General features: G+C 40.8%; 1 protein-coding gene across 1 annotated transcript in view; it reads right to left on the bottom strand.

Annotated features, from left to right (window-relative positions):
- KCNB2 (potassium voltage-gated channel subfamily B member 2) overlaps positions 1–17,577 on the bottom strand; it is a 478,584-nt gene that overhangs the window by 15,070 nt on the left and 445,937 nt on the right. The window lies entirely within an intron of this gene.

The raw sequence follows: 17,577 nt of genomic DNA, 5'->3' as shown, positions 1-17,577 counted from the left end.
TCTTTGCAACCCCATGGACTGTAGCCTACCAGGCTCCTCTGGAGCAGTTTGCCATACCCTCCCCCAGGGGATCTTCCCAACCCAGGGATGGAACCTATGTCTTTTGCATCTCCTGCACTGGTAGGTGGATTCTTTACCACCTGAGCCACCAGGGAAGTCCTCCCCTCTCAGCTATTTGTAATTTTTCTCTCTGAACCACCCAGTGTATGTTTCTTTATGTAAATTGCCATACCTGCTATAGAAGCGAGAAAAAAGTCATGACTGCCAGAAGTTTTATTCTAAAGAGCCAGACACAACTGAGCGAATAACACTTTCACACTTTCCAGTGGTTAAGACTCTACCTCCACCTGCAGTGGGTGCAGGTCAATCCCTGGTTGGGGAGTTAAGATCCTACATGCCTTGAGGTGTGACCAAAAAAAAAAAAAAAAGGAAAAAAGGATAAGTGACTGGTCACTGATCAGTCAGTGATCACAGACCTATATGTAGAGAGATAACAAGGCCTTGGTACAGCGATGCTTCCATGGAACAAATGTGATCTGTCTGGCAAGCACTGAAGACAGAATCAAGTCAAGGAGCCTCCATCCTGGTCCATGTGGCCTTCTGGCCAGACTCATGAAGGAGAAGAAGATTATGAGCTAACTTCATTCAGTTGAGAAAGGTTTCATAAAGAAGAAACTGATGATTGTCCAAGGTGATCTCGGTTCAGGGCAGAGGAATAGCAGAGTGATGTCAGCCATGGAAGGAAAGAGGAAGCATTCAATAAGAAGTAAGAAGAGGGACTTCCCCAGCAATCCAGTGGTGACTCAGACAATAAAGAATCTGCCTGCAATACAGGATACCCAGGTTCAGTCCCTGGGTTGGGAAGATACTCTGGGAAAGGGAATGGCTACCCACTCCAGTATTCTTGCCTGGAGATCCCATGGACAGAGAAGTCTGGCCAGCTATAGTCCACAGGGTCGCAGAGTTAGATGTGACTGAGCATACATGCATACAATATTAATGTATTAAGAAAATATACAAAACTATTATTTAACGTTTGAAGGATTAGTAAATTTTATGCTTAAAAATAAAGATGAGAGAGAGGGCCTCCCTGGTGGTCCAGTGTCTAAGACTCTGAGCTCTCAATGCAGGGGACCTGGGTTCAATCTCTAGTCAGGGAACTAGACATCACATCCTGCAACTAAGAGTTCACATGCTGCAAGTCAAGATCGCACCACAACTAACAGATAATGCATGCCTGGAAAATGATGGAAGATCCCGCCTACTAAGACCCAGCGCAAGAAAACAAAGCAAAAGGCTACAGTCTATGAGGTCGCAAAGAGTCAGATACAGCTGAGTGAATAACACTTTCACATTCTGCAGTGGTTAAGACTCCACCTTCCATTGGGTGCAGGTTCAACCCCTGGTTAGGGAGTTAAGATCCTACATGCCTTTCGGTGTGGGGAGAAAAAAAAAAAGGAAAAAGAGGATCAGTGACTGAATTTTGGTCAGTCATTCTGACCTCTGAGCTTGATTTTATTGTTTACTATGTGACTTTGGGCAAATGACTTAGCCTCTCTGTGTCTCAGTTTACAAATCTGTCTAATGAAGACGGCACTTACAGTTATTTCATGGCTTTGTGAAGATCGTGGCACACATATGTCGCTAAGTAAATAAATGTAGCTCTGAGAAAAATACCCTGACACTGTTTAATTTAGACATTCAATGTTCAGTAAACAATGATTAAGTATCTTGAGGTGACACAGCTCAGTAAACATGAGTCTGTGGAAAAAATGAACTATAACTGACATTAGAATTTGTGAACTTCTCTCCTCTTTATCTTTCCAAGTTTCTCTACTTTTGGCTCCTTATTCTGGCTCTTTTCTTTGCTTGTGCCTCATTTATACCTTTCATTGTTTTTTCTTCCTGTTTTTTTCCAACTCCCACCTTTCCTCTTAGATCATTATAAAGGAAAACCATAGTGTTTCCAGAATGCACTATAGATATTAAGTTAAGATTTACGGTTTCTTAACTTAGAGAACAGCACTTAATTACTAGTGTTTTATATGTTTTTTCTTAAACAAAACTACTTTTTACCTGAATATACTTCAGGAGTTCCTTTAAACATGAGAATCAATGAATGGCATTGGTATAAAGGCTTGCTTCATCTACGCCGAGAAACTTTGAAGGCTAAAGTTAGAAACACCCTCAAGAAGGTTTAAATAAACCCATGGATAATGGATTCAGGATTCCCAGGTGGCTCAGTGACAAAGAATTTGCTTGCCAATGCAGGAGAAGTAAGAGCTGTGGGTTCGATCTCTGGGTTAGGAGGATCCCCTGGAGGAGGAAATGGCAACCTTCTTGCCTGGGAAATCCCATGGACAGAGGACCCTGGTGGACTACAGTCCATGGGGTTGCGAAGAGTTGAAAAAGATGGAGCCACTGACCACACAGTGGATACTGAGGGTTTATTAAGGACAAGTCAGGAATGCTCACCCTGAAGCTCTACCCTCAGAGGCTAGTGGAAAGGGGATATTTACAATATTCCATTACAGAAATATTCTTGGGAAGCATTGGTCAGATTGCATCTACTTTTATGTTCTTACCATAAGGAACTAGGTCCTTTTCTATTTCTAGAAGGTCATACTGTTGCTAATATACCTTTGAGCATTTTTAAATACTGAGATTGCTACCATCATTCTTGCACTGTAACCCACAGTCCAGATTTTTGATTTCTTCTTATCTGCTTACCTGCCCATTTCGATGCATTTTATTTAGGTTTATCGCCTCCAAGAGCAAGAAAAAATAGAAATACAAATGAAACCATTTTCCTGTCTTTCAACCTTTTAGACAAAGAACAAAGCAGGTCAACATGAACCTTCAATTTGTCTTGACTCCACAATCCAAACTAGATCATAGGTCAGTTTACTTTGCTATCTAACTTGGGAAATAATGGACATTGTATAATTCTAATACAGTCTAATGGTCTAGTTGATGGCAACTGAATGAATATAGCTACTTTTCTGCTGCTGCTAAGTCGCTTCAGTCGTGTCCGACTCTGTGCGACCCCACAGACAGCAGCCCACCAGGCTCCCCCGTCCCTGGGATTCTCCAGACAAGAACACTGGAGTGGGTTGCCATTTCCTTCTCCAATGCATGAAAGTGAAAAGTGAAAGTGAAGTTGCTTAGTCATGTCTGGCTTTTCGCAACCCCATGGACTACAGCCTACCAGGCTCCTCCGTCCATGGGATTTTCCAGGCAAGAGTACTGGAGTGGGGTGCCATCGCCTTCTCTGGTAGCTACTTTTAGCACCTGAGAATTTAGCATGTACACAACATAATTTGGAGTACATTCTTTTTTAATATTTATTTATTTGGCTGCACTGGGTTTTGACTGCACTGGGTTTTGACTGCCTGTGGGCTCTTTAGTTGTGGCATATAGGATATAGTTTCCTGACCAGGGATTGAACCCAGGCCCCCTGCTTTGGTAGCATTGAGTCTTAGTTGCTGGACCACCAGGGAAGTGCCATGGAGTACATTCTTGAAGAAAAGGGATTACTAAAGGAAAAAAAATTCTGATACTCAAGCCCTTAACAATTCCACATTCATGTTAAAGAAACCATAAGGTATTGAAGTGCATGATTTTTCTGTCTCTTGTTCAAATTTAATCTGTCAAAGCCCATTTGCTTTCAATGTAAAAGAATGGCTTATTTTAAATATCTCGTGAAACTTGGAGTTCTCCCAGAAAGACAGCATCTTAGACAAATCATTCAGTATGTACCAAAGATGATGTGTGATGCAACAAACCAAATGCAAGGTTATTGTCTTAGGATAGAGGTGTTTTATTTTTTTTTTTTTGAACACAATAAATAGAACAAACATGCAATTTTGCTCTAAACTACAGGATACATGTCTAAACATGGATATTTACTTTAGTACAGCAAACCCTAATGACATTTAGGTATTGCTTCATTTATCATAACCGTGCACAAGTTAGGTTTTTAACCATGTTACCTCTAATAACCAGTCTCTAGAGCTGGCTATTTTGGCCCCAGCAAGTAGACTTATGTTTGTACATGGTAAAGGAAGCGGAAATTCCAAACAATTACCTATGTGATATCAGTCAACTCCCTTGGAATTTGGAGTACGTAATTTCCAAGTTTCCTTTCACCTCTAACATTTGGCAATTTTTTCTAAACTAAAATATTTTACTAATTCCATTCACATCTGCAAACCAAAGCAAAGGATAGTTACAGTTGATTCCATCATTTTGGTTGAACTGCCAAAATATAATTTTGTTGCTTATAAAATAAAAAAAATTCAAATGAGAAGGCTTTTTAAACCATCCCACTGTGTAGGTTCCAAGCATTTAGTTCCCGGGAATAGACATGCTTTCCAGAAAACACTTTTCTTCCCTTTTGCATTGCCTGAATAATGATTTAATTCTTCCTTAGACACAGATATTCAGAGGATCACATGGAGTTAAGAACAGGGCTCCCAGCACTGGTGTTACTGAGTCCCCAAAGTTGGTTGCATTGATTTCTGTTTGTGTAAGGTACTGCGAGATTTGCCTCTATTTACCAACTAGTTTTTTTTTTTTTTTTTTTTTAATAACTTTATTGGAGTGTACTCAGATGGTAAAAAAATCTACCTACAATGCAGGAAACCTGGTTGGATCCCTGGGTCAGGAAGATCCCCTGGAGAAGAGAATGACTACCTACTCCAGTATCTATCACAATATTGTTAACTGGCTATGTGCTGTACTGTGCTCAGTCACTCAGTTGTGTCTCTTTTGTGACCCCATGGACTGTAGCCCACCAGGCTCCTCTGCCCATGGAGTTTTCCAAGTAAGAATACTGGAGTGGATTGCCATTTCCTCCTCCAGGGGAACTTCCCAACCCAGGGATTGAGCCCGTGTCTCCTGAGTCTCTTGCATTGCAGGCAGATTCTTTACCACTGAGTCACCTAGGAAGCCTAATTAACTTTGATAGTTAATTTACAATGTTGTGTTAGCTTCAGGCATGCAGTAAAGTGAATCAGTTTTATATATATATATATATATATGTATTCACTCGTTTTTAGATTCTTTTCCAGTATAGGTCATTACAGAGTATTGGGCATAGTTCCTTGTACTATACAGTAGGTTCTTATTAGTTATATATTTTATATATAATAGTGTGTATATATCAATCTCAATTTATCCCCCTCCCCCACTTTTCCCCTTGTTAACTGTAAGGTGTTTTTTTTTTTTTTTTTTTTTTACCAACTTGTTGATTTCATATCCTTTGAAGTTAGCAGATGTTTCCTGGTGGAAAGAATATAGGACAAGGAATTAAATCACACACATGGCTCTACTTCTACTGGCCATGCAGACCAGCCAGTTTCTTCTCCAGACTCAGCACCCTCAATCTGCAAAATGAGGTCCTTCCTATTTGCCCCTCGCCTGCCTCAGAGGGTGGTTAAGGACCAGACTAGATCATGCACAGGAAGCAGCTATAAAATGTAAAGTACTATACTAAAGAAATGCTGGAGATGTGTCTAGAAGAAGCTGTTGGTCAGCATTGGGAGGGAATGATGAACATAGCTGTTTCCCCCCTACTTAAATAGAATTTCAGACGTAGTTTGTATTTGAAACACTTACAAGCACATTCTTTTACCTAACCAGTGGTTCGCATGTCAAATCCAGATGCCTGGGTTTTCCTGAGAACTGAATGATCTAGTCTGCCAATACTTAAGTGCTGGAATGAGGTTGGGTGGGTGGGTGCATGAAACGGGTAAAGTTGGTCAAAGGGTATGAACTTCTAATCATAAATTAATAGATAATCAACAAGGATCTGCTGTAAAGCACAAGGAACTCTACTGAACATTCTGTAATAACCTATATGGGAAAAGAATCTGAAAAAGAATGGATATACACAAGTGTATTACTGAATCTGTTGCACACCTTAAACTAACACAACATTGCAAATCAACTACGACTCCAATATAAAATAAAAATTAACTAAAAAAATAAAATAAATTAAGTCCTGGGGATATACAGCATGGTGACTATAGTTAGTAATACTGTGCCGAATATTTGAAAGTTTTGAAGACAGTAAATCTTAAAAGTCGCATCACAGGAAAAATGAGATGATGATGTTATATGAGATGATGATGTTATATGAGATGATGGATGTTAGCTCAGCTCTTTGTAGTCATCATTTCACAATACAGGCATATATCAATTCATTATGTTGTACAACTAAAACTAATATACTATTATATGCCAATTATATCTCAGTTAAAAAAAAGAGATGGACTGAGGTTGCTTGGGGTGAAAACTTGACTTGTTTTGAGTCTTAAAATACACAGACTATTTTCAAGCTCCAGCAAGTGATAATCTGTATTCACCGATTTGCAATACTTCCTTCAAATGCATGGGAACTGGGGTACCTTGCCCTGAGGTCAGTGCAGGTACTTTCTCTCTTTCATCTCCCCCAAACTCTCCTTCCTTCTTTGACAAATGTGTGAGGAGAGGTGAAAGTGAATGAGTTGTAGCTCTTCTGCTTTATCTTCTTAGTGGAAACAGACAAACAAACACAACAACAACAGAAACCTTATCAGCAGTAGAAAACAGCATGGGAAAATGTGATGATAAGAATTTTCAGGAGAGGACTTCTCTGGTGGTCCCAGTGGTTAGGACTCCATGCTTTTAATGCAGGACAGGGGCAGGTTCGAACCCTGGCTGGGGAAGCAGGATTTCACATGCTACAGAGCATGGCCAAAAAATTAAAAAAAAAAAAAAAAGAATTTGCAGGAGAACATCAACTTATTTAAGTTGTCAGGAAGAAGGTCTGTGATGAGCATTATTAGAAACATGAAACATTTTCTATTTTCAGAAAAAGGGCAAAGCACAGTGACATTTCTGAGCCTATAAGCCAAAGACCAAACCATTTGTTGAGGGAAGAAGTGAGAAGTAGGTAAAAATATCATGACTTTCATCTACCTATCTTCTATTTTGAGCTGTTCTCAGAAGCAAACCAGAAAAAAAAAAAAAAAAAATCCTGTGATTTTCACCGAAGGAAGAGCCATCCAGGACTGTTGCTGTTCTAACATTTCATATTCGTTGAAACTGTGGTGCTCTCCTCGAAGGCTGGGGGCCCTTGGTTGATGCTCAGCTTTTTCTTCTCCCAAATATCCCCTTTCCTTCCTGGGACAACAGAGATTCTGTGCTTAGGTGCTTTCTGGTAATGAATCCTCTGTGGGCTAGCACCACATGACTCATGCAAAGGCTGAACATCCCCGAAAGGCTCAGTTGATTTTGAATTATTTTGGACTCATGGATAACGTGAAGCCAGGAATTCAATCCTTTCCCATTTATGGACTGTTGAATGAGGGGTTTGAAGAGAGTCATCCACATAGAAGTTGATGTCAGCCAGAAGCCTGTGCGATGCTTTTCATCTGGGGTGGGTGGTCAGTGAGAAGCAATTCAGTTCTGCATAGTATCAAAAATTTTTTAAATTCTCTAATATAAAACCAATTTTTTTTTTGAGGAAGAGTTTTTGGGCATCTTATGATGAAAGACACTGTTTTAACATTTTCTTGGTATCTCCTGAAATATGCCACATTTCCCTACCCATGATATATTTCCTATATCATGGGTATATTCATGGGTATAAATGAATGGGTATATTCATGGGTATATATTTCCTATATCATGGGTATAAATATATTCCTATATTTAAAAGATTAGGTTTTAGGAAGCAATTCATTAGGTAGAAGGCTGGTGGAGGGAACTTTAACCTTATTCACAGTAACTCTGAAAGAAAGGAGCAACAGTGAGATGGAGACACCTTTAATCTTACACCCACTCCAGTGAGTAGACAACCTCTTTGTAGGTAATTTGTTCTTACAAAGCCTTCAGGGGCCAGGAAGTAAACATGAAGATGAGCCAGGCTGAGCTCCCTGTGTTATACAGCAACTTCCCGTTAGCTATCTATTTTACATGTGGTAATGTGTATATTTCAGGGCTACTCTCTCAGTTCGTTCTACCCTCACCTGCCTTCGCTGTGTCTACAAGTCTGTTCTCTATGTTGGACAGAGTTTTGATCTGTTAACACCCATAAAGCCTTACAACCTTCTTAAACAATCATTTGACAGTTTCACAGAAGATAGTTTTGCTTCTCAAATGGGGTTTTTGGATTACAGAATGGAATAACTACCTATTTTCTTTCTATAGAATTGCTTGCAGTGCCTAACACAGAGCAAATACTTTGAAAATCTATTTTAAATTAATGAATAACCAAAAAAAGAAGAGAGAAGTCCATAGAACTGGAGGAAAGGAGACTAGATCTTGAAGAAGCCAAATGTTTTCTAATCACCAAAGAGGAATAAGATAGGTTCTTAGTCATTTTCTCTTGCTTCCACATGGTCCAAAGTCAGCCTAAAAGCTTTAACCAACAATAGAATTTTTTAACACCAGAAATCCATATTACCAATAGCTCATTTTGTGATAACAGACCAACTGTACAACTTCAGCAACATAATCTTTTCCTAGGTAAGCTCTGTAATTTTATTAATCCTTTCTTTTTCATTATACTGAGCAGATTACTTTTTTTTTACCTTATTCTTTGAGAAGCCTGATTTTGACTATATATTAGCTTTGGGCTTCACCTTCACAGAAGGGTACGTTTTCTTAAAGAAAAGTGTTGTGTTCATTCTATGTCACATTTTTTTTTTTCCTGAGAATTTCTTGGAACCTCAGTTAATCCAAACAGTGAATAAAGTGATAGTTCCATGTATAGATATGGGTGGATTCAGGTTTATGGGATAAATGTGAAGCCACTGAGAAGAATTAATAATGTAGGTTATATATTAAAAAGTACATACATACAACTATACTTCAATAAAAGAATATCAAAGAATAAGAAAAAAATATACATATATATCACTGTCCCAGGTAACTCAAAATCAGAGAAAAGTCGCAAAAACTTCATAAAAGTGTAAACTTAACAAATATTGCAGATTCCATTTAATACTTATTTACAAGTATATTTTGTTAAAATACTGCATCTATATAAATATCTTACGTGTGTGAAGACCTAAAACAAGACAATGAAAAGAAGTTTCCTTCCCTTTTCTCCTTCTTACCAGTTTTCTAGTTCTTTGGAAAGACAATTCATGAAAACCGAGGGAAGGAAAAAACAGATTTTAAACATCTAGGATGTTTTGAACACTAGAGTATTTACAGTTCCATCCAGATATAATAACATTCTTCCCTTTCCTGTTGGAAAAGTGTTTTCCTTGGTTCTCAGAACAAGTCTAATCAAAACTCTTCTTTTTGTGAAAGATGGGTAGAAGTTTCCATACAGAAAGGGGGTTATAGGGCACAACGGGCTGAGAGGACAGGGTAGGTGAAGCCTTAAAGCCCAGAATTAATTAATTTTGTATGAGTGGGGCATCCATAGGGGTCCATGGTGATTTCAGGGCTGCTGCATGTAAGAGTGAAGGCTATGCACAGAGGGCACCAATGGAGAGAGAAGAATGTGAAAGACAGGGGGCTTCCCTGGTGGCCCAGGGGCTCAGACTCCATGCTCCCCGTGCAGAGGGCCAGCTTCCATCCCTGGTCAGGGGACTAGATGCCACATGCCACAAATGAGGCCTGGCACAGCCAAATGAATAAATTAATATTTAAAAAAGTAAAAACGAATGTGAACGATGTCTCTGTCATTTGTTCAGGAAACAACCTTCACAAGCTGGCAGCCCTGGTCCCAGGGCCCCAGGGAGGCTGTGAGATTGGATGCAGGTGGGACACTTCCGGGAAGTCAGGCAGTGGGCAAATTCTGAAGGGTGCTAGATGTGCCAATGGAGAGTTTGGTGGGTTTCCTTTTGAAGACCAGTTTTCCTCAAAATGTGGTCCCTGAACCAGCACATCAACATTATGTGGTAACTTGTGAGAAACACCGATCCTCAGGCCTCACTCCACACTTGTGCTGTGCTGTGCTTAGTCACTCAGTCATGTCCAAATTTGTGCGACCCCGTGGACTATAGCCCACCAGCCTCTTCTTGTCCATGGGGATTATCCAGACAAGAATACTGGAGTGGGTTGCCATGCCCTCCTCCAGGGGATCTTCCCAACTCATGGATCCGAACCTAGGTCTCCCAAATTGCAGGCGGATTCTTTACTGTCTGAGGCACTAGGGAAGCCCCTGCTGAATCAGAAGCTCTGGAGAGAGGCCCAGCATCTGTTTTCACAAGCCCTCTGGGTGACTCTGATGCTCCTAAAGCAGGAGGCCACTGCTGTAAGGAGGAAAAGCCATAGACACTAAGCAAGGGAAGGAATGCTCAGCTTGCGTTTAGGAAGAGCATAAACTAGGATGTGTGGGACAGATTGGTGTAGTGTTGCAAATGAAGATAACTGAAGTTTCTGTTGCAAGGGTGGCAGTATTTACAGTTGACCCTCCACATCCATGGGTCCTGCATCCCCGTATAGGGAAGGCCGGTAGTACTACATCATTTTATGTAAGGGACTGGAGTATCCATGGTTTCTGGAATCCAGGGGTGTCCTGGAACCAATGCCCTGCAGATGGTGAGGGACCACCATATAAATAAAATCACAGCCTTACTTGCTGTGGAGTTGGAGACTCTAGGACTCTGCCATGTTTATGACTAAGTTTATCAAGAAGACTGAGTAGCCTTGACAAATCTCCATTATTTTATCTTATAAGGTAAAAACTCTGAGTGATCCATGACTTAATCATCCTAAGTCTTTGAAAATGATATATCTGCATCTCAAAAAATTATAGGGACTTTCCTGGTGGTCCAGTGGCTAAGACTTTGAGTTCCCAATGCAGGGGTTCTAGGTTTGATCCCTGGTCAGGGAACTAGATCCTGAGTGCTGCAACAAAGACCTGGCACAGACAAATAAATAAATAAATAAAAATAAATATTAAACAAATTCTAGTAGTTGCAGTGGTAAAGAATCCATCTGCTAACGCAGGTGACACAAGAGACGTGGGTTGGGAAGATGATCTGGAGCAGGAAATGGCTACGCACTCCAATATTCTTGCCTGGAAAATTCCATGGTCAGAGGAGCCTGGTGGGCTACCATCCATGATCCTGCAAAGAGTCAGACATGACTGAGCATGCACATAACGAATAAGAACTTCAAGTTTCAAAATAGAAACAGGTAAATTTCTCCCTGAGAGTGAGACCACAGTTTCTTGCTACCTGAAAATATTATGAAACACACACTCTATTGTTTGCCAGAACTATTTTCTTTTGTAAAATTTTACCCTAAGTATACATTCTGAAATCACACAGGGCAAAGACTAGTTTAAGAATCCATTTATGCTAGCTGGTCCATGAAAGCATGCTCATTTGTTGAATTACTTCTCACCCACTCCAACTTCCAATTTCTGCAAGGAAGTCTCCTACACTTCCAGAATTAAAGTGCCATTAAAAACTGGCTGTGTTCCTCTGACACCTAGTCGGCCTCATCAGCTCATCAATCACCATTAACAGGGAATGGCAAGGATTTATTTCCACCATTATCTGTATATATAAAGACTGTGTCCCAGCAGCTTCAAAGAAAGAAAACAACGAAAGAAGTAATGCAATCATTATTTTTCCTTTTAATGAAGCTCCGCAGTACACCTCTTCTAAAAAGTACTTTTGGGGTCAACATCATTAAGACCACATTATAGATTGCCAGAAAATAGACTAGGGAAATGCTGAAATGAAGCTGCCTGCCAAGGTAAAGTTGAGATGGGAGATAAACCCAGCTGTGCCTGCAGAAACATGCATGGTTCACCTTCTACCTGCTGCTGTGGGCAGGCTTTGCTGTCCCAGGGCCACTGGGCTTCAGCAGTTCATGGAGGCTTCTGTTACATGGATGACAGGTGTTCATGTCAAGAAGCCAAGCATCACAAACAAGGGCCTTTAATGGACCTTGTTTGACTTCTTTTGACAGCAACCATGATTTGATTGGGCTCGAGCTCTTCTGGACTTCTTAGGGAATAAGGAGATGTTTATTGGGCAAAGAGGTCCTGCTGTTTATAGCTGTCTGAGGTGAACACTTTCTACAATCACAAAGACTTACTCTGATCTGTACTGAGTTGTTCCTGGGTTCTATCAGGAAGGCTACTTAAGACTTTGTCAATCAAAATGTGGTCCTGGAACTATCGACATCACCTGGAGATTATTGGAAATGCAGAATCTCAGGCTCCATCCCGATGGCTCACTGAATCCGAATCTATTTTCACAAGATTTCCAAGTGATTCAATGCACATTGAAATTTGAGAAGCTCTGATCTCAGACACAAATACATACAATACTTATTTTAATTAAAATACATATATATGTTTAGTTTATTAAAAAAATCGGCTTAGGAGGCTCTTCTGTAGATTTTTAACCAGTGGATCTCAGTTTTGGAAACAGGGGTGAGTTGTTTGACCTTGCAAAGATTTTCAACCCTGTTCAGAGGTTCTAGGGTGGGTGGATGTAGTTAGCTAGAAAAAGCCTTAAGGATGATGCAGAAGTGGCCTCTAATCCTGCCTAGACATCCTCTTTCAGTCTTCAGTTGGCAGTCATTACTTTATCTCTTTATTTTAAAATCATTTCTTTATTATGCTCTTGACTGCTCTGGATCTTCAGTGCTAAGTTCGGGCTTTTTCTACTTCCAGCAAGTTGGGGCTACTCTTTGTTGCAGAGGATGGGCTTCTCATTGCTGTGGCTTCTCTTGTTGCAGAGCATGGGCTCTTAAGTGTGCAGGCTTTGTAGTTGTGGCTCACTGGCTTAGTTGCTTTGAGGCATATGGGACCATGGATTGAACGAGTGTTCCCTGAATTGACAGGCGGATTCTTAACTATGGGACCACCAGAGAAGTTCCAGTCGTTATTTTAAATACTTTCATGTGCTTGGCAGTAGAAAGAACACTGGATGAGAAGTCAGATGACCTGACCTTTCTCCTAGGCCTGCATTATTAAATTAACTGCATGACCTGAGTCAAGACATGGAAGCTCAGTTTCATTAGGTATCAATTCAGTTCAGTCGCTCAGTCCTGTCCAACTCTTTGCGACCCCATGGACTGCAGCACGCCAGGCCTCCCAGTTCCTCACCAACTCCCGGAGTTTACTCAAACTCATGTCCATCACTCATGTCAGTGATGCCATCTAACCATCTCATCCTCTGTCATCCCACCTTCAATCTTTCCCAGCGTCAGGGTCTTTTTAAATGAGTCAGCTCTTTGCATCAGGTGGCCAAAGTATTGGAGTTTCAGCTTCCAATGAACACTCAGGACTGATCTCCTTTAGGATGGACTGGTTGGATCTCCTTGTAGTTCTTTATGTATAGACTGGGATTAATCATGACAAGTTCATTAACATGACTAGGGTATAGTGATGATGAAATGACATAATTCATGGCAGTATTTTGGCAGTTCTATAGAAATGCCAATATTTGTATGATCCAAGTACCTTTAAAAACATGGATTCTAGGGTTTGGGGCAGAATTATAAATGAGTACATAGTGTTAGTGGAGAAGGCAATGGCACCCTACTCCAGTACTGTTGCCTGGAAAATCCCATGGATGGAGGAGCCTGGAAGGCTGCAGTCCAGGGGGTCTCGAAGAGTCAGACATGACTGAGAAACTTCACTTTCATGCATTGGAGAAGGAAATGGCAACCCACTCCAGTGTTCTTGCCTGGAGAATCCCAGGGATGGGGAGCCTGGTGGGCTGCCGTCTGTGGGGTCGCACAGAGTCGGACACGACTGAAGCGACTTAGCAGCAGCACATAGTGTTAGAGGCGGAAGAACTGTATTCTTACCATTTCTTGTTTGAAGTTAGCACTTTATTCTTTCCTATGAAATTGCCATTTAGTTTGAGTATGTGGATGTTGCTGACTGGTAGGTATGGTTTAGTCCTTTGAGAAAGTCAGCCTACCGAATTGAATAGTATGCCCCCAAATTCATGTGGGCTTCCCTGGTGGCTCAGTGGTAAAGAATCCACCTGCCAATACAGGAGATAAACGTTCAATCCCTGGGTTGGGAAGATCCCCTGGAGAAGGAAGTGGCAACCCACTTTAGTATTCTTGCCTGGGAAATCCCATGGACAGAGGAGCCTGGCAGGATGCAGTCCACGGGTCGCAAAAGAGTCGGACACGACTGAGCGACTAAACAGCAACAACAAATTCATGTACACCCAGAACCTCAGAAAATATTTGGGAATAGTCTTTGCAAATGTGATTAGTTAAGATGAGGTCGTATTTGACTAGTGCTAAGTGCTAAGTCACTTCAATCGTGTCCAACTCTGTGCAACCCCATAGACGGCAGCCCACCAGGCTCCCCTGTCCCTGGGATTCTCCAGGCAAGAACACTGGAGTGGGCTGCCATTTCCTTCTCCAATGCAGGAAAGTGAGAAGTGAAAGTGAAGTTGCTCAGTGGTGTCTGACTCAGCGACCCCATGGACTGCAGCCTACCAGGCTCCTCCATCCATGGGATTTTCCAGGCAAGAGTACTGGAGTGGGTTGCCATTGCCTTCTCCGCATATTTGACTAGGGTGGATCCTAAATCCAACAACTGTCCTTATAAGAAATCCAGAGAGACACATGCATGGAGGGAAGATGGCCAGGTAACAGTGGAGGCAGAGATTGGAGTTTTGCAGCTGTGAGGCAACGCATTTCAAGGACTGAGGGCAAACATCAAAAGCTAGGGAGAAGCGAGGGAGGATTTCTCTTTAAGAGTTTTTAGACACTTTGATTTCAGCCTTCTAGCCTCCAGAACTGTGAGAGAATAAATGTCTATGTTTTAGGTCACCCAGTTTGTGGGGTTTTGTTACAGAAGCCTTGGGAAATTAATACAATTCAGTTGTATTGTTCAATTAAAGGGTCCAGTATTTAATGAGAGGCAGTGCTCAGAACACTCAAGGAGCCATTACATGTATTCCCTTAAATAGTGAATTTCATGTTATTTGCAAAGGAGAGGGAAGTCATAGGGGTTTGGAACCCTAGTCAACAGGAAGAACAGTTCCTAATTGAGAAAAACTAAGTTGTATTTACTGTTGGAAATAAATAGCTATGATTTGTTAAGTAGGTAATTAACACCTGCATTCTAAATAGCAGCCCAGTACAAGTTAGAACATGTGGGTCTGGAAGCTGCAAAATTCACTCAAACCAGCGAGATGTAGGAAAAAGATAAATAAGGATATTCTACAGAATACCATATTAGAATGGTCAAGTTAGCAACAAATTAAAAAACCCAGTTGATGTTAGGAAATTGAAAAACCCAGTTTTAGGTGGATGGTAACTAGCACTGTGCTGGTGATCACTTTTTGGCATATAAAAACACCAAATTATAATGCTGTACAGCTGAAACATTAAAATAAAGAATGATGAGGATTATTTAATCACTAGTCACATTGCCCTTAGCACTAATTTATACTTTTCTTTTATGTGATATAGTATGTACATTATATATTATATACATATTACATCTGTACATACATTAGGAGAAGGGGTGACAGAGGATGAGATGGTTGGATGGCATCACCGACTCAGTGGACATGAATTTGAGCAAATCACTTCAATACCTGGGGAGACAGTGAAGGACAGGGAAGCCTGGCGTGCTGTAGTCCGTGAGGTCACAGAGAGTCAAATACGACTTAGGGACTGAACACCAAAATGTATTACATATGCCCCTGATCCAATGCTTTATGTCTCAAATTCTAGTAAAATATAAAAGTTTTTTTGGGGTGTTTTTGTACAAGTTATGTATACTAATACACTTTCCTTCTGTGATCATTAGCACCAACACTCCCCAAATTATGATAATATAGAGAAAAAGTAGCCTTAAAAAAAAAACAAACTCTTCAGTTCTGTAGTTAAAATTCAGTGCATAAATAAGACAGCATTGGTTGTTAGTTTTTGGAGAAATTTGCTATAAAGGAAATAAGAGAAATGGATCTGTAGCTATAAATGAAGGTGGAGCAACAACAAAAAGCCTGATAAATACTTTTAAAAAATGTATTGGAGTATAGTTGATTTATAGTGTTGTGTTAGTTTCTGATATACAGCGCAGTGTATCAGTTAGACATATATATACCCACTCTTTTGTAGATTCTTTTCCCATATAGGGCATTACAGAGTACCAAGTAAGTTCCCTAGGTAAAAAGTCCCATTTTAAATACTTCCTCTAGTGGTGGTTTGGAGAAGGCAATGGCACCCCACTCCAGTACTCTTGCCTGGAGAATCCCTTGGGCAGAGGAGCCTGGTAGGCTGCAGTCCGTGGGGTCACTAAGAGTCGGACACAACTGAGTGACTTCACTTTCACTTTTCACTTTCTTGCATTGGAGAAGGAAATGGCAACCCACTCCAGTGTTCTTGCCTGGAGAATCCCAGGGACGGGGGAGCCTGGTGGGCTGCCGTCTCTGGGGTCGCACAGAGTCGGACACGACTGAATCGACTTAGCAGCAGCAGAAGCAGCTAGTGGTGGTTTATAAGTTAAGTGTGGTGGGAAGTTTTCATGCTATACCATGTATAGCATGTACCCCTGTCTCTGTTATTCAAGCCTCTAGTAAGCATGTCCTACCAGACCAGGGTGGCAGCTAACTCTGAACAGCTCCCTAGAATGGCGTTTTTCAAACTGTGAGTCCCAGCCCTTTTATGGGTCAGAAGTTCTGAGAGTCAGAATCTGCATTAAGAAAAGTATAATAGTTGGGAATTCTCAGGTCGTCTAATGGTTAAGACTCCACACTTCCACTGCTGGGGGAATGGGTTCAATCCCTGGTCAGAGAACTAAGAACCCACAGGGCCACCAAAAATAAAGAAAATATCAGGAAGGGTAAATAATGTTTTGTAAAGTGTTGATTTGTATGTGTGCATGTGTATGTGTGTGCACTGGGTCAGAATTCCTACCCTCGAGCGACCATAACAATTGCATGCACCTGCATGCATGCTCAGTCGTGTCTGACTCTTTGCGACCCCATGGACTGTAACTCACAGGCTCCGCTGTCCATGAGGTTTTTCAGGCAAGAATACTGGAGTGGGTTGCCATTTCCTCCTCCAGGGGATCTTCCCAACCCAGCGACCGAATCATTGTCTCTTGTGTCTCCTGGGTTGGCAGGTGGATTCTTTACCACTGGCGCCACCTGGGAAGTTAATAACAATAGTAATAGTTATTATTAAATCATATTTGTTATTTTATTCTGATGATCCATATAAAGGTAACATTATCCTCATGTTTCCTAAGCTGAGCTTTGGATAATTTCTGTCAATGAGAGAGAAGGCAGGTCACCTTCCATGTTCCCCCCAGCCCAAATACAGATCTTTTAGTTCTTCTACATGACTTTGACAACTTAGATATTTGTGTATAGCTTCTGTGTTATTTTTGTATTGATCCTTTCTTAGTCCTGACATTTAGATTTCTGACCTTTTATTTATTACTGTTACTCTTTGGGGTTTGAATGGATTCAAGTGATTTATTTCATAATATTTCCTAGAATGTAAGTTGGGGTGATCAATTTTTATTGATCACTAGCAAATCTATTTAGCAAATCTTTGTTATAAGGTTTATATGGTTATAAATCTTTGTTATAAGGAATTGCTATAGATTGAATTATGCCTGGG

This window comes from Bos indicus, chromosome 14, assembly GCF_029378745.1.
Source record: "Bos indicus isolate NIAB-ARS_2022 breed Sahiwal x Tharparkar chromosome 14, NIAB-ARS_B.indTharparkar_mat_pri_1.0, whole genome shotgun sequence".
Taxonomy (NCBI): Eukaryota; Metazoa; Chordata; class Mammalia; order Artiodactyla; family Bovidae; genus Bos; species Bos indicus.
This window is presented reverse-complemented; position numbering and strand designations above follow the sequence as displayed.